Source organism: Acomys russatus, chromosome 3 (assembly GCF_903995435.1).
Source record: "Acomys russatus chromosome 3, mAcoRus1.1, whole genome shotgun sequence".
NCBI lineage: Eukaryota > Metazoa > Chordata > Mammalia > Rodentia > Muridae > Acomys > Acomys russatus.
Genome location: NC_067139.1, coordinates 69,657,077 through 69,674,997, shown reverse-complemented (window position 1 = coordinate 69,674,997; position 17,921 = coordinate 69,657,077). Strand labels below are relative to the sequence as shown.

The 17,921-nt window shown below is 51.8% G+C and overlaps 1 protein-coding gene across 4 annotated transcripts in view; it reads left to right on the top strand.

Annotated features, from left to right (window-relative positions):
* Positions 1-17,921, top strand: part of Zmiz1 (zinc finger MIZ-type containing 1) — a 199,128-nt gene that overhangs the window by 8,099 nt on the left and 173,108 nt on the right. The window contains exon 1 of one of the 4 annotated variants that reach the window (XM_051142231.1): positions 13,284-13,738. The exons of the other annotated variants lie outside the window; for them this stretch is intronic. The gene's annotated coding sequence lies outside the window, so the exon portion shown is untranslated. Of the gene's footprint in view, positions 1-13,283; positions 13,739-17,921 lie in introns of those variants that run through there. 4 annotated transcript variants of the gene reach the window in all.

Sequence of the window (17,921 nt, the reverse complement as noted above, 5' to 3'; positions counted from 1 at the left end):
AAGTGCCCAGTGCCTGGTATGTAGTGTAAGGGCTTAAGGAACAGTAGCCTTAGTCACTGTCATGAGTGTCCTCCCAAAGCCTCGAGTCCAAGGTACTGCTTCCTCAAGGTCAAACTGACTCGGGACCAACCAAAGCTTTCTGATTCAACCCACCAAGTAGCCTGTTGTCCCTGGAGAATGTTCTAAGTCATCTGGCTTCCTATTTTGAGAGCCTTGTTTTCCTTTGGGCAAACTGAGGCGGGAGATGCCAAAACTTCCCTTTTGGCTTCTGTCCGTGTGATAAGAGCCAGGGTGGACCAGCCCTCCCACCCCACCTGCTCAACTCTGAGCAGGGCAGCTGTGAAGGGGGACAGAGAGTGGTACCTTAGGCTGGGGCCCACTGGGCTTCAGTTTCCTTACCCAGCAATTACAAATGACATCACAGCATCCTCATGCGGGTTGATGGGATACCACAATCCCCCCTCTCCTGGAAAACTGTCAACCTAGTTTGCCTGAGAAGGAACTCTTAGAGTAAAGAGCGCTCGGCCTCATTCTGGTATCGTCCATCTTCTGGAGAGATGGCCTACAGCTTGCTGCAGTGTCAACACCCGGGAGCAGTATCAGAAAGATGCCCTTGCCCACAGAGCTGGAGTCCCTGGCCAGGAGAGGAGTAGCTGGACGTGTCTTGAAGCTCTTCTTGGCTACATCTGAGCTCTGTGTGTGACCTCTCCCTTCAGAGATGTTGTCTTTAGAGGCTTCTCATCCAACTTGACATTTTACTGGTGAGAAAACTGAGGTTGAAGGAAGAAAGGACTTGACTAAGGTCCCTAACAGAAGAGGTCTCCTGAGACATATAACCTGGTCCGGGACTTGCGTGGTCCCAGGGAATGTAGGGTGAATAGTCACAAGTATGGCCTTCTGGGGTAGGCTGATGTCCCTGGGAACTAGTCCTGTCTTCTGCGGCATGGGCTGTGCTGTGTCTGGATTCAGTCCCCAGCTCTTTAGGGGGATTAGATGGGGAGGATTTCCCCTATCTCTCTCTCCTAGGAAGGGAGCAGAGCAGATCAGAGCTGATGTGGGTCATCTCTTCCTGGGGTTAGGAGCCCTGCCACTGCCAAGAAGGATGTTCAGCACGTAGAAGAGCTGGTTGCCACGAGACACTGAGGTGATCTTCTCTGGGGGCATGCTTGGCATGCAGAGAGGCAGTTTGGGTAGGGCCTTGAGGAGGGATGTGACCCCCACCTGCCACTGTGGTCAACACGTCATTTCCCTGGCTCACAGAAAGTCACATGTTTCTGACTTTCTAGACTTTGGGAAGTGGACTGGGTGGTTGGCAGGGAGAGGAGGGTGTTCACTGGCCATCAGCCTCCCTATTCATTGTGCATGGACCATTGGAGCCCCGGCGCCTCATTATGTCTCAGATCCTGGGAGAAGGCCTGAAAGTCCAGGGGGAAACTCTAGTTTTGTTTTGACCATGGGCCTCTTTGCTGAATGGAGGGGAAGGGGACTTCGGGGCTCCTACCCAGCCTGTTCCTTGTTGCCTAGCTGCTCTCTATATGCAGGGGCAGGCCTTCTTCGAGAGTTCGAATCCGTCCAGGCCTGAGAATTCTTGGGTTTCCTGTCTTGGATAGTTTCCCTCTTTGCCTGTTCCCTGGAGCTGCCTACGTGGCATGACTTGTGCCACTCATGGGCTCCTCACACCTCTATTTCCAGTACTCCTAGGACCTTTGCGTCCCAAGTTCTCAAGCTACCTTGGCAGCCACATCCTCTGATGCCTGTCATATAGATTTAAGCCTGTGCATGACATCCCCATAGTGTCAAGTGTGGCCTGTGCGCCTCCAGGAACCGCTTCGTACTCCCCAGCAGTTCTTTCCCCTGGAAAAGTTCCATGTTCCGTGAGGCTTAAAAGGGTTCTCGAGGCCCAGTTCTCATACCAGAACCACAAAGAATCCAGGACTCAGCCCTCTCTTACACAGCAGAACTGTATCGCCCAAGTCTTCCTCAATGGAACCTAAGGCGGGAGTAAGCAGGGTGGACTCCCAGGAGGAGATATGGCTTTCTTTTGGCTCCGAGTTTCTTAGTTAGGGCTTCTGTTGCCTTGCCAAAACACCGTGACCAAAGCAACATGGAGAAGAAAGGGTTTATTTCATCTTACAGCTGGCAGTCCACCATCTGGGAAATTCAAGGCAAGAACTCGGCACAGCAACCTGGAGGCAGGAACTGATGCTGACTCCACGGAGGAGTGCTGAGCAACGCCTTGCTGCTCCTCAGGGCTTATCTAGCTTGCTTTCTTCAGAGCACCCACCAGCCCAGTGATAGCCCTGCCCACATAAGGCTGGGCCCCTCCCACACTGATCACTAAGTTAAGAAAATGCACTACAGACTTGGCTATAATGGTAATCTTATGGAGCCATTTTCTCAATGGAGAATCCCTTTTCCCAAATGACTCTAGCTTGTGTCAAGTTGAAATAAAACTAGCCAGTGCACAGGGTCCTTTTATTTTCTTTTTGTCAGGGCAGCTTGAAGAGTTCAGGCTGGATGGGGGAAGTAACACACTTGGGGCGTGGGATGTAGGAATGGCTAGGGGGGTAGCAGTGGCAGATTGTTGGGACTCAGGGGGAAGAAAGTGGCTGGCCTTGGCTGAGCAAGCAGGATCCTGTACTGCGTGCTTTTGGAGGACGGTTTTGTCCTTTGGGCCCTTCCTGTCATATTCATTCACCGCTAGAGGCGGAGCCTTGTCCAGGAAGGTGGGGGCAGTATGGATGCCTGCCTCCCACTGGTACTCGGTTGAGGCTAGTTGTCCCCCCCCCCATTTTCCACAGCCGTCTTTCTAGGCACATCCCACCCAAACAAGAATCACAACTTTTGGCACCCTGCTTCCCACTGTGGCATCCGTTAGGGGCATTAGATGGGAGCCCCTACCCTTGTCGGATGCTGTGCAGAATCCCTGTGTCAGACAGCAGAGCGTACTATTACCACATGCCCAGCCTAGGCTGACCTCTCATATGTCCACTGAGTCTAAACCCAGAGGGATAGGACCCTAGGTATCCCAAGCATGCAGCATGTTGGCCCCATGCATCTGTCCCTACACAAGTGCCCTCCCCCACCGGAGTAAGTGAGGTCAGGGACAGGGTCCTCTATGGCTGTCAACAGTGGTGCTAACCTGCTTGGGATTTCTGCTTTGTCTCACAGAGGTCTGGGCCTTGTACCTCTGACTCTTCTCTCCAGAGCTGTAGGGCCCAGGGCAAGCATGAAGGTTTTTATTCACTGTGGTCTCTGGGGTACTGCTGGTCCCTTGGTCATGGTCTGCCCTGGCTGCCATCCTATAGCAAGATACTTCTCAGTGCATATGGGGCTGTCTTGTATTTTGCCAGCTGGCACTTTGAGTAGAGCCAGGGCCCCAGAAACTGTTGCCTTCTGAGACTCCTTGCCCATGTGTATGGCCTATGTGGCCACAAAATGTTGCCTTGTACTAGATGACAGTTTGGATTTGTTGCTGCAGTATCAGGTGACATGGCCCCTCCCAGATCCAAAGGTGGCTAGCGGGGGTACGATCAGGAGGGAGTGTGGGAGCCTGTCCATCTCACCCTCCTTGTCCCTACTTTCCAGTTAGGAAACTGAGGCCCAGAGAAGGGAAGCAAAGCTAGCAAGATGCTGGGTGCTCCTACCTTAGCAGTCTGGCCTCCCTTCGCCTCCATTTTCCACTCTCTGAGGCTGGCCTCATCCCTGCTGGACCAAGTGCACACAGCATAAGGGAGCACAGACAGAACAGCAACCTCTGTGTGGTTCTCGAGGCTCTTAAAGTCATCATCATGTAGGCCAACCCTGCTTCCCCATGAGGGTTAGGGAGTGGGGGCAGTAAGGTTGTGTCTTACTAGTCTGAGAACTAGGCTGTGGATTTTTGTCCCATCCCCAGGGAAGAGTGGTATCTGGAACCCTTTAGGGTGGTCACCTCTCCTGCTACAGTGCTTACTCTACACTGTCTCCATGCCCATTAAACACTTGCAAATGGGAAGTGTCCTGGGCATCTGGCCTACACTTGGCATCTGGTCTCTTGTCTTTCTTTGTAGCCAGTGTTCAAGCCTTCATCTTGCTTCCTTCCCTCTTTTCTTTGTAGTACTAATGATTAAACCCAGGGCCTTACCCATCCTAGGTGAGCACTCTACCATTGAAGTCCCCTCCCCGACTTTTTGAGATTGGTTTCTGGTCTGGAATTCACTCTGTAGCTCCCTGAACTCCTGGTCCCCAGCTGCTTCCTTCCAAGCGGTGGGACTGTAGGCAAGCACCACTACATATGGGTTATTCAGGGTTTGGGGAAGGGGGGCCAGGCCCAGAGTTTTGTATATTGAGCTGCACCTCAATCCCTATTAATTTCTGATTTGGAGACATGATCCCACTCACTTGCCCAAGCTGACCTTGAACTTACTCTACAGTCAGTACAGGAGGGCCTCTCACTTACCTTCCCACTGTCTCAGCCTCCCAAGCAGCTGAGCCACCAGGCTCACACAGCACACCGCAGGGTTCTTATGTGCCAATTACCTCAAGCCCTGGGCCTTGACATTTTCTCTAGCCTCTTCATTCAGTCTAGTGAACTCCTATTCATCCCTGAGAAGCAGGTCAAACTGGGAGCTCCTTCCTCTGAGAGTGTGGGGTGCTGGGAAGCTTTCTACTGAAGATTCTCCCTCCCCCTGCCCTCCCCTCTGCTCTCTTTCTCAGTTGCTTGCCCTCATCCTAGGCTGGGGCTGGGGCTGGGGCTGGTACTGTGCCTCCCTTCACACCCCCTCTTTCCGCCCATGTCCTCACAGGTTGACCCAGGGCTGGCACTGAGGAGGTAAGGAAAACATTTCAGTGTATTCCTGGAGCAGTAGCTGGTTACTATGGAAACAAGGAAGTGTTGCAACTTCCTGAACTTGAGGTTAGGGTCAGAGTAGGCAACTCTATCTTGGTTCCATGAGATGGACCCAGGATGACTGTCCTGGGGTTCTTCATAACTCAAAGTTGCCTGTGGCAGCCACTTTCCTGTCTCTGAGCCTCAGTTTACCCTTCAGGAAAATAGAGCCATTGGATACTTAGTTTGCAGATTTAAATTAATCTGTCTTCTCATGTGGCAGACAGTCCCTTTGCCCTCTTGAGGCCTCAGTTTCCCTACTCATCTATTTCCCTAACAAGATACTTTATGCAGTGCCTAGACCCAAGTCTCTGTAGCCTGACTGTCCTTGCCTGCACCAAGATTCCTGTGACTGCAGGGGCACAAAGAAGGAAGTCCCCATGGCCTGCGTGGCAGAGAATAGAGCACGAGGTAGGTGGAGGGGTTGTGGGCAAAGCAGGTCAGCTGACTCTGGTCTGAGCCAACACACACTGGGTCACTTTCCCTCGCCCCAAGGGTGGCCTGAGCCAGCATGGGTCAGAGTGGCCCTTGACTATGCTGAACACTGCCAGCTTTGCTTTCTGGTGTCATGCTATGGGGACCCTGCCCTGCCCTGTCCTCTGAGGTCTGACATGATGTCTCCTGCCCACAGCAGTAGGAGAGCAGCACATTCTGTTTTCTCTCTCTGCCTCATTGCTTGGAGCCTCAAGTCATCCAAGCTCAAGCTGCAGTCTCCCCCTCAGCCCAGCAGTGCAGGCAGGTGCATCTGGGCTCAGCTGTGTCCACACACGACGAAGAAGCCGGGCCGAGAGTCAAGCAGCCTAGCCCAGACCCCACTGCCATGCATCCCTGATACTGAGCTAAGTAGGGTGACTTTGAAAAGCAGACCAGCTCTCCCCTACACCTGGGGCCAGTAGGATTATCAGGAAAAGGTTTCTCATCCTCTCCAGATCAGTTTACTAATCTATAATATAGGCACGAAGTGAGGCTGAGGAAGACTGCCTGAGTTCTCTGGAGCCCAGGCACACTCAGTGGGACTGTCAGTCGCTAGAAAAAATTTGGGGGGGGGGGGAATGTAAGTCCAAGTGCTGTGGTGTGTGTAGCTCACTGGTAAAATATTTACTTAGCTGACTTGAGTCAGAGATCCATTCCGGCACAAATGGAAGGAGAAGGGGTGGGAGGGAGAGAAGGAGATAGGAGGGAGAGAGGGAGGGAGGGAAGGAGGGAAAAAAAGGAAAGAGCGGTCCTGGTTTTCTTCTGTTTTTGACTTAGGAGCCCAACAGATGTCCAGCCAGGTCTTCCCTCCCTGCTGTTGCCAGCTGTGTGTCTTATCCCTGGGGCAGTACTGGAGCCTGGGAGCAGCTCTGGCCAGGGTCTACTGACTAGTTGCCCCTACTCTTGCTGCCTCTCAGCCTCGTAATCTGGACAAACCCTATGCTCTCCCTGCACCATGGGACACTGAGTCCGTGCCTGCATCTGGAATGCTTTTAGAAGCCTGTTTGAGCTGTTTTGTTGGCCGAGTAGGCAGAGTCATCACACTAGACACCCCCCATCCCCACTCAGGTTTCATGTCAGGTTTCATTTGCAGGAGATTCTCATATTGTGGGTGAGTGTGAGTTTGTGTAATTGCTTGCTGAGGCCAGACGACCACCTCAGATGTCATTCCTCAGATGCTGTTTGTCTTTTGTTGTTGTTTTAATTTTTTTTTATTAGTGAGAATACATATGTGTGCCTGGTGTGTTCATATGTGGATGCACACGCTACAGTGTATGTGTGATGGTCAGGAGTCTGAGGCCAGCTCTATGGAGTCTGGATCCTGGGAATGAACTCAGATCACCAGGCTTGTACAGCAGCAGCCTTTACCTGCCCAGCCTTCTTGCTAGGCTCCTTGTTTGTTTGCTTGTTTGTTTGAGTCAGGGTCTCTCACTGGCCTAGGCTGCCTGACAGTACTAGAATGATAAGTGAACAAGCCTTTTTTCTCACGGGCTCTGGGGAATAAACTCAGACCCCTAAGCTCTTAGCCCTTGGAGCTATCTTCCCAGCCCCAGGGTTTGTGCACGGCCACAGAAACCAGCTCTTCACAGTTTGGCCCTGTGAGATGGAACCTCTTACTTCTCTGTTTGCTGAGGTCCCTTTGGGGGCCCACCAGTGCTCTGCCTTCTTCCTGCTTTGAGGTATGTCCCCAGACAGTGCCTGGAGCACAGAAGCCCTGAGTCAAGCTGGGTGTAGCCTCGAGTGGTTGGAAGGAATTATCTACCATCACCCAGATGACTCTAATGCACAAACCCCCCAGACTCTCAGGGTGTGGGGTCTTTAACATGTTTTCCCGCTAACATTATGCTTTTGGGGATTAAAAAAAAAATTAGTTTTTTTTTAAGCCCCGAGCTATCGCTGATTTCTTTACCTTTGGCTAGTATCTAGCTGTCAAACCAGTGCTTTCTGTTTCCTGGTTGGGTATTTCCTTTATTTGCCTTGTTTGACCAGCTACTTTTTTTTTCTCTTTTGGATTCCATATAGTAATAAATACACGCCTCATTTTATTTAGATTTCTCATGCCAAAAAACCAGGAAGGGTTAGTAAACTCTGCCTTGCTCGTTCTTCGCTTTGGTAAGAGGCTGTTGTTGCTTGGTTGGTTTTGGACTTTACCTCTGTGTGTAGGATTTTACCTGCTATTTCTTTCTACCCGTGAGCCCCAGGCCTCCAACCTTTTCCATTGCTCACAGGAACGTGTGTACTAGTATGGCTATACGTGGTAGAGCAGGTTGCACACTGCACAGGTGGTGCTTATGTTGTAGCTCCCCACAGATTATATATTTATTAAATAACATCCTGGAAAATGGTGGTAGAGTGTTTTGGGAGGAGGTAAGCCTTTATTCTGATTTGCATAAAGACTCAGACTAGGGTTGTCATCGACTCACTGCTCCGGCTGCAACTTGGAAGTCACATTGATGTCACCCTAGGACTGCAACCATGAGATTGAGTTTCTGTCCCAGAAGCTTATCTTGTGGGAAGACACAGGAGCTCTGGATGAGACCTTCTGACTTCCAAAGCCCTCGGCCATGTCCTCCATATACTCTGTCCCTGTCCTCTCTGTCCTCAGCCACCTGAGTGGGTCCAAATAAAAGATACCTGAGCTAGCACCACCTGCCCTTTTTGCTTATTTCTTCTCTGTGCCTTACCACACCAAAGCCTGGCCTTCAAGGCTGTCTGGTATCCAGCCTCAGCCATGCTTTCACTTGCATGTGCTTTGTGCATATATATCTGTTTCCTCTGCGTTGTCTGCCTGGGGTACTCCTAGGCATCCTGCAAAGCCTACTTCAAGCCTCAGCCTGCCCTAGTGACCAGCCAGGTCAAGTGTATGCCTCCCCCCCCCCCCCCCCCCGCCCCTGCCTTGCCCCGATCCCCCAAGCACTCCTTGCTGACTTCTGTGGCAGCCTCTGCTGTCAGGATGGCCGCCACTTTCAGCTTCTCCTCGCCAACACACCCTGCACTATGTCTGGCAGCTAGCAGGCATTCCAGAATGCTCTCTGCACAATGAATAATAAGTGACGCCACCTTTGACACGGTGCTGGTGGGTTTTGCGGTTTGGAATGCACATCCTCAAATTCAAGAGGAATGAACGACCTCAGAGTTGGGATCACAGCTGGACCCTGAGCCTGGCCCAACGGCTCTGTGATTTCTTAACCTTCTTCCCCTTCCCAGTCGGAGCAGAGGGCCAGGCCTGGCTCTTGGAGCACCTTCAGGGCAAGGTTGTTATGTGCAAAGTGACCAGGTCTGTAGACACCTGTACTTGAGTTGTCTCCACCTTGCTGACTGCCCTGGTTTTGCTGGCTTGGAGATCTGTCTTAGTTTTAGCAGCCTGGCTAGGCTGAAGGGCCTCTTGGGCAAGACCCTGGGCAGATCTGGGGCCTGGGCCACATAGGCAGCCTACACACCAGGCGAGTCTATAGTAAATAGCCCTGCCTTGCCAGCTCTGGGGAGGGTAGAGGGAGGGCCACCTTCTACTGGGTAAACATGGTGTCCAGGCCTGCCTGGGCACGTCCCTGGCTCTTTCGGTTAAAGACACAGGACAACGTTTCATTCCACCAAGGCTGGAGTTGCTGGGCGGCAATGAGAAGTGACAGGCAGGGACATGAGGTAATCTAGAACCCTTGCTGGACTCAGCCCTGCCAGTTCTTACCAGACTAGGGCACAGGCTGAAGGAGGCTGTGGAGGGGACCATGTCCCTGGGCCAGCCTCTGACTACAGTACCTCCCATCACTACCATCATTTCTCTTTTGGCTGCTCCTGGGCCCCGGGGGAGGGTTAAGCCAGGTGTGAGTCTCATTGGAGATACATTTCAGTCCACTCTTACTCAAGGTGGCTCCTCATTTGTTGGGCTCTAGGCAGAGTTTTTTGGACTTGTTCTTAGAGATCTCATCCGTTTACTAGGCTTGGAGTGGAGCTCTGCACCATGTCTCCAGATCTTTCTCCTGACATGAGGCCTTCTGCTGACTCTGTGTGTGTGTGTGTGTGTGTGTGTGTGTGTGTGTGTGTGTGTGTGTGTGTTGCACACATGCCTCAGCTTGTGTGTGGAGGTCAGAGGGACAACTTTTAGGAGTTAGTTCTTTCCTTTCACTAGGCTCAGTGGCGTGTCAGTACCTGCTGAGCCATCTCTGGCCTGACTCTGTTTTGATCTGTCTGTTGGTGTGCCTGAGTAACATTCTGGGCGTAGTGACCAGAGTTGCCGGAATGGAGAGCCCTGAGTATTGTCTGGGCTGTCATTGCCTATTTGGAAAGCTTCTATGGTTTATGACGGAGGCAGAACTATTCCAGGCACTCTGTTCTCATCCACGGAGCTGAATGGTCTTGCTCCATAGCCCTTGACCCTCGTGTGAACAGATTCCAAGTCACCTTTGGGAACAGAGAACAGGGCTGGCACCCCAGCTCACGTGCCTTCCCAAGATATACTTGCTGGGCCTTGATCTTGCCTGTCTTCTGCAATGTAGGGCTAATGTGGCATCCTTGGTGTGTGGCCGCATAAGCAGTGATGCTTCCTTATGGTCCTGAAGGCTGAGAGGTTCCTTGAGATCACTCTCTTAGACCCCATAGGAGGCAGGTAGGAATTGGAAGTCCTGGGTCCTGGTGGACGGAGAGAGGCTTGTGATATGTGTGCCTATGCACTCAGGTGCACCAGCAAAATGCCTTTGCCACTCCATCATAGACCTTGGCTTGGCAGGCTAGGAACTCATTATCTGGAGAGCTAGCACCCAACTCTGACCCCTAGCTGTACCTAGAACTGCGGTCCAATTCCTGCCTTTGTCTGTGTCCCACTCCCCACTCCCAGGCTGCCACTCTTTCCTCTCATGTCCCCTTGACCATGTAGGCCCTCTGGAGCTCCTGGTTTTCTGAAGGGAGGGGACAGGTTGCAAAGATCCGGGAAGAGCTGGAGTGTAATTTTATTTCTGTGGTTTTCCTTTCAAGCTGTCACGGTAAATCTATTTAACTTGTCACTTTGTAAGTCATTATGCAAAATTAAACCTTTTACTAGCTTTTAAGGCTTCTGCAGCCACGGACAGCCCACTTTGCCCCTATGCTGCCTTCTTCTCTTCCTCCCGCCTGCCTGGAGAACCTCTAATGCCCCAGGCAAGCCCTGCTGCTGTTTTCTTTAGGCATGGTCAGCTAGATTGCATATGGGACCCAGGAAACAATGTGACACTGCTCAGTTAGCTACCGTGTTCCACGAATGGGAAAACATGGGATTTTGGGGTTCACATTCAGTTCCTTGAATGCCTGTTATTCCAAAAAGTCTCTGAAGTGTGGAGGCTCTGAGAGCCAGAGGGCATGGGGTGCTGAGATGGCGGGGGTTGTCCCCAGCATCCAAGCAGAGTGGGGCATCTCCTGGGGCTGTGCCATGCGTGCTCCAGACCTATGGGGATTCTACTTTAGATCAGAAGAGCTGCGAGGAGCAAGAGAAGGCCTTTCTGTCCCATCCCGGGCCAGGGTGGGTGAGCAGGGGTGGGTAAGCAGGGGTGGCCTGGAAAGCACACTGGGTACAGCTAGAGATGGGAACGTGGTATGAGATATCAGAGATCCTATATCCTCTGGCATATAGGATCCCGTTTGTTTACCCCTCCAGAACTCTGCCCAGCTCAGGAGGAACCCTTCAGCACCAGCACAATGGATCCGTTGATGAAGCTGCTGAGAGTTGCTCAGAAGGACCAGGCTGCCAGGCCTCCAGCTAGCCCAAGTGCATCTCTCACAACCAGTCCATCTGGGGAGGCCCAAGAGTGCCAACCCTGTAGGCTGCCACCATAGCAGAAGTGGATGAGGCTTGTGGTTGCTGCTTAAATCTAGGACCCTGGTGACCCGCTCTGGCCAGCCATCTTGCCTTCTGCTTTTTCTCATCCATGGAGATAGGTAGTCTTGCTGGAAATCAGGGCTTCCCGAGCAGTCTGTGCTGGTGACGTTTCTGTCACTCTGCCGAAGCTGTCCCCATATTGGACGGAGCGTCAGCACATGCCCAGCTTCTTTGTATTGAACCCTGACAGAGTGTCACCCCATTGGGAGGACCCACTCAAGTGGGGCCCTGGGCTTAGTTCAGTGGGCTCCCATGGGAAACTCCTACTGGTTCTCACTCACTCCTGCGTTCCTCTCACCACCAGCAGCTTCTAGGCTTGCCTGCTGTCTCTGCTGACACGGGGCATCAGGGTCTAGCATTGAGTGGAGGATGGCACATGAATATCGACACCTGGACCGTGGGTCTCATAGTTTAAATGGGAAGTTAAGCCTTGGGCCACTGGGAAGAGCAGAGAAGATAAATATGCAGAGCTCCACAGGTGACAGCGACGAGGTTCACAAGAGTGAGAAGAACATGGACCAGAGTGGCCAGGGAGGGCCAACTGGAGGAAGGGACAGTTAAGGAATGCTTTAAAGATAAGCCGGGCATGGTGATGCACGCCTTTCATCACAGCACTCAGGAGGCAGAGGCAGGCCTGGTCTACAAAGTGAGTCCAGGACAGTCAAGGCTAACACAGAGAGACCCTGTCTCGAAAAACAAAAACAAAAACAAAACAAACAAACAAACAAAAAATGGAGTGGCTTTGGCAAGATGGGAGAAGAAAGGTATTTGTGGGATGGAACCGCATCAAGGGAGGGACGTAAACGCATGGGGATTCAAGCAGTTCGACCAGTGCTGTGGACTCTAAGGGAGTAACTGTAAAGTTTCCTGGAATGGTCTGAGTAAGGTGCTGCCTGGGTAGGAGTTGGGGCTCCAACAGGGAGGGCAGGGGGATGAGCAGCATTTTAGGAGATTAATGCGGTGGCAGGGAGCCGCCAAGGCTGGAGGAGGAGCCCTGATAATTACACAGTGAGTCCCCTGCCCTGTACTGGGCGGGAGGAGGGTTGTCAGGGGTGGAGCTAGGAAATGGCTCCGCCTCCGGAAGTAGAGGAGTGTTTTGTATGTCTGATCTGGTATCCTGTGGGGTGTCATGAGGAGTCAAGAGAGGACATCTCTGTGAATTGACATTGGTATGTTTTTATCTGTCTGGAAAGCAGACCCATGTTGGTGCAGTCATCTCATGGCTGCCCGCATCCCTTGGGCTTTATCCGGGTTCCCTTCCATGAACGAGTCTGTGCTGAGAGGCCTGGCTCCAAGTGAGCATGCTACAGGTTAAAGGCTTGTTTTCTGTTGACAGGACTCCAGCCACCCCGCATGCGCATTGTCACGCCAGCATTTCAACTTTTGATCCACAGCCTTGGGCTCTCAGACAAGAGGTTCTGATGCACTCCTCTTGGTCTCTGGTGACTTTGTCATGTTTGCTTGTGCCTCCTGTGCAGTTCTTGGAGGCCTTCATGGTTCCAGTCCCCGACAAGCCTGTTACAAGGCCCGTGCCCCTCAGTGCTGGTCTAGATTCTAAGAGCAGAGGCTTTCTAGGTAGCTTGTCTATAAGATGGGAGTTGAGGTGAGTTTTGTTGTTTTGTTTTGTAATAAGTTTTGTTTTTCATGATGGAAGAAGAGGGAATCCAGGAAACTCCATTTTTAAAGCTAAAATGCCCCTTCTTCCCAGTGGCCCTCCCTAGCCACTCCTGTCCATGCTTTTCTTCACTGTCACCTCTAGAGCTCTGAGTATTTGTCCCCCCCCCCCCATACAAAAATTAGATTATAATACTGGCAGTTGAGGGGCTGAGTTGCCAGCCAATAGGAGACTGGCTCCTTAGTAATTCTTGAACAGTGGAAGAAACTAAAGCCCGAAAGAGCAGATGGTGTCATTCGGCAGCTGCCCAGCAAAGATGCAAATGGGTGGCAGGTCCAGGCCCTACTCAATGGTGTCTGTACCATTACAAGCAGTACACTTACTAGGTTCTCTCACAGTACCACACAACTTCTGTGATTATCTCAACTTATTCTCCAGGGAACTGTAGAGAAGGAAGTGTTGTATCTTCATTTGACACACCGACTTACTGGTGTGATGTCACGGCTTGATCACAGCTGCAAAGAGAGACAGTGTCCACAGCAGGACTTGAGTGCAAGTCTCTCTATAAGAAGGCTCTCTCCCGTTGCCCCCTTGGTGGCCCCTGCCCTGGGTCTACTTCTTAGGCCAGCCCCAGAAAGCAATGGGAAAGCATTTTCCTCTTTCTAGCCGTGGGTGGGAGGCTTTCTGTATTGGGGAGATAAAGAGCACTTTCAGGATGATTTTTATCAGCCTGAGCAAGCCTGCTTGACTTACAGGAAGAAGGCCGCTCAATTTGCATTTGGAGAGAGAAGGGCAGCAGTGAACACTGGGTAGGTTTATAAATAAACAGTCTGCCGAGGGCATTGTCTGTCCCCAGCCGGACAATGCTGGACTCATATTGACACCACAGCCTGTTCTGCACGTCAGAGCTGCCCTTTGGACAGAAAGACCTGCTTGGGTAAGAGAGCGCTGCTGAAATGCCAAGGAGCCCTTCCTCCGACTGGCTTCCCCAGAACAAGCCTGCTGGGTGAGTCCAGCTGCCACTGGGCCTGCTTGCTGAGGCCACAGCCTGGTGCCCTAAGTGTGCAAGGAGCACAAGATATACAGCCTGCCCGTGCTGGTACTGACTTGTGCTGTGAGGGCTGGACTAGGCAGCCTCTGCCCTTTTCACAGCCTTGAGGGAGCACCTGAGCTGGGTCCTAGGAGTAGGAAGTGCCCAGTTGCCCCAAATGGTTAACATTCTCTGGAAGAGGCAGGCAGACCCCAACTTCCACTACCACTCCAGGCTCTTCCCAGTTTGGTGCCTCCTCTCATTAGCTGGGAAGCTATGTCGGCTGCCTGCTTCCCAGGCTCTTTGGAAAGTGGAAGCCCACAGTAGCTGCATCAGGTGGCCTGGCCCTGTCAACTGGGTGGGTGATTTTGGTACAATTCCAACGCCTTTCTGGGCTTTCCTTTTTAGAAAGTATGTGGCCTGGGAAATCCTTCAGTCAGTAAAGCACTTGTCACGCAAACATGAGGACAGGCACTCAAGGGAAAAGCCAGGTATGGTGGCATGGTGCCTTGTAATCTCAGCACTGGGACCGCAGAGGTGGGAGGACCCCTGGACTTTCGTGACCAACCAGTTTAGCCTAATTGTTGAGCCCCGGGCTACACACACACACACACACACACACACACACACACACACACACACACACACACACACCCCAAGGTTGTGGGCTAGACAGTTGACTCAGTGAGTAAAGGAGCTTGCCACGCAAGCCTGGCAACCTGGGTTTCAGTCCTGGTGGCAACCCACTCCCAAAAGTTGACCTCTGACCTCCACCTATATCCTATGGCATGCGTCCTGCCCCAACAACAACAATAATAATAATCTTCAAAAAAAAAAAACCAAGGTGCCTGACAGCTACTAAGAAATGACACTCAAGTTTGACTTCTGGCTACAAGTGTGCTCACAGACATATACCTGAACACACACCCATTCACACCTGCCATATGGAGAGAGAGACAGAGACAGAGAGAGAGAGAGACAGAGAGACGGGGGGGGGGGGGGGGGGGGGGGGAAGCAAGCGAATGCTGAATGCTGGTGTGAGGCCTGGGGACCTGCATGCGTGTGCACTCCCACCCATTCTCACACATGCACTTGCTCATGCAGAAAGTGACTAGCCTGAATGCCAGTGAGAATCTCTGACCCTCAGGGCACAGGGCACGTGGCCCGGTGCCGCCCTAGGTTCACACTGCACTTCACACGTGCAGGCTCTTGGGCAGTGTGGCATATTCATTTCCTGGGGATAGTGGAGTCATTAGGGGATGAAATACAATAATGTATGCTTAGTGCTCACTGTTGAGCCAGTCCCATGGTGAATGCTTGTAAATAAATTATGTCAGTAATATTTATTTCAGGGGAAAACTCTATTTTCAAGTCAGAACACTATCTATTAAGTCAAATGTTCCCCTGATTTAATTCCAGCTAGCACTAAATAACAATAATCGCCATAATAGCCATGGTTTGGAGACTGCCCCAAGAGGTCCAGGACTGTGCCTCTGAGCTTGCTTCCTGATGGGGGCTCTTGTGCAGAGACAGCCCTGAGAGCCTGCCTGGCCTATCGTTTCCTGGCTGCCTGGGCCTTCCTGCTGTCCAGCTGGTCTATAGAGCAGCTGCAGGCGCTTTTGTCTTTCTGATGCTCTGCTGGGTGCAGCTTCTTCATCACCATCTCTGGACCTGAATTTCTCTGGCTGAAGCAACCACAGCCATGAAGAGGACACCCTGGATATCTTTTCACCCAGAGATGCCAGGGGCATCTGTTCCATTGCAGGGCAATGAGTCTGTCTTCCCCAGAGGCCAGTTCTCATGGACCCAAGCCATTCTGGGTTCTCTTCCTGGGTCCCCAGATATCACCCCCCTCGTGGTCGGCTTGAAACATGTACAGTAAGTATGCACTGCTCACGGCGAGCTAGGGACCCGTCTTTCCTGTTGAGGAACCCAAAAGTCCCTAGGGACAGCCAAGACCACAGGCCTCCTCTCACTCCTGATTTATGTATGGGTCAGAGGATTGGCAGAACTTACTGCTATTATGCGTTTTGTTTAATTGATGGGAGCAGAATTGGATCCCAGCTCCTGACCTCAGGTCCTCAGCTGCCGACTGGCCCTGCTGTCCAGTATGTTTCTAGGGAAAGCTGAATGTAAAGAATGGTGGGGGGAAAGGCGGGGAGCGGGGAAAGAAGAGGACAAGTCTCCACAGCGAGCTAGGTATGAGAATGTGTGGCACAGCTTCTGGCTGCCAGGAGAGGCAGTTCAGCTCTGAAACAACTGATATTTTTTTTTCCCCCAAGAATTTCTTTATCCTAAATCACTGCATTCAGGGATGGGCAGGGGCTTGAGGTTTACTGAGGCCAAGTCTCTGCTAGGCACTAAGGACAAGATACCGACCTGGAGTTAAGATTCTTGTCTGTGGGGAGGCAGAGAGAAAGCACAGGTAAAGAGCTGATTGCCCGTCCACGCCTTTACTAATCATAGTGAGTGCCAATGGAGAAACAAGTGCCTGACAGGAAACTCCTGGAGGTGGGTTGCAGGGGCCCGATAAGGGTGGAGAGTAACTGCGAGAAAAGACTGGGAAGTTGAAAAGGAGACCTGTGTGGCAGGGGACAGCAGTCAAAGGACAAAGTAGGGGTGAGATAAACATCTTGCACATCTTCAGTCCCATTTGTCCCTGGAGAGCCGGCAGAGTGATGAGTCTGTCACAGGCGTGCATCCAGTTGGGGTGTGGCCCACAGATGATGATGGGTTGTACAAGGGGCCAGCTTCCTGCTCAGCTAAGAGGCACCTAAAGATGACATCACTGTCTATTTATGCCTCCTGAAGGCCACCTCCTTCTTTGAGGCATGAATGGGAAGCCTGACCTTGGCCCTTGTTCTATTGTCCTTGTGAATACCACCTGCCATGCCCGAGGACCTTCAGCTGTCACAGAGGGTGTGTGTGTGTTTGGAGGGGGGGGAAGACTCATGTCCAATACATTCTCTGTGTAAGTTTGGGTTCTCCTGCCTGGGGTCACCTGGCCCTGTACCTTTGTTTATTGACTTTGGTTTTTGTTCAGGCCTGTGTAGGGAGCTGTGTCAAATGAAATGTGGAGAGCTGGGGATGATAATGAAATCAACTGGACTGTTTCCCCAGTAATTCCAGAGACTGATGCATCATTAATGTTGGTAATACAGTGCCTGTCAGCTCACAAACTTCTCAATAAATGTGCAGCTGGCAAGCTCTGATAGAAATTGGAGGCAAGGAGAGAATGAGATTTGGGGCCTTTGATATATGGGGTGTCAGTGGCACCGTGAAGTTTTTATCAATTTCTGTCACTTTGGGCTTTTGTGCGCGCTACATATGTGGTCTGCATGGCTCCTCTCCGTGGGCTGTTTGGATGCTGGCTGTGCCTCCACATTAGTGTGAGGAAGAGGGGTTGTTTACAGGGGCCTCCCAGAGGCTTTCCCCTGGGGCCTGTTATTCAGAGTTGCTCAGATCAACCCAGGCAGGCGGCACCAGAGGCCTCTGGACTGGCCTCATGGATCACTCAGCCACCACGTCAGCTCTGAGTGAGAGTCTGTCCATCGCAGTAATTCTCAGCCTTCCTGAGGCTGTGACCCTTCTGTACGGTTCCTCGTGTTGTGACCCCACCCTCAACCATAAAATTCTTCTTGTTGCTGCTTCATAACGCTACCTTTGCTACCGTTATGAGCCATCAATGTAAATATCTGTGTTTTCTGATGGTCTTAGGTGACCCTTGTGAAAGGGTCGTTCTATCCCCAGCGGGGGTGGTGACCCAGAGGTTGGGAACCACTGATTTAAAGAGACTCGGACTCCCAGATGAAAGCCTGGAGTAAAAGTTTGAGCTTAGGGGTGTGGGGATCAGAACTAGAGTGGAAATATCTGGGTGAACTACAAGTAGGGCACATTAGATAGGAGAACCTATGTGGATCCCGGCTTGGAACTGCAGATAAACCCAGACGTTTTGGGGAGTGAGGAAATGGACCAGGCTGAGCCTAGATGCATAAGTGAAAAGGAGAGTAGATTTTTGAATGCTGCACAATGTGATGGTCGGTGTGTGCGTTCTGGAGCCAGGCCTCAGCTCTTGTGTTTGCTAACTAGG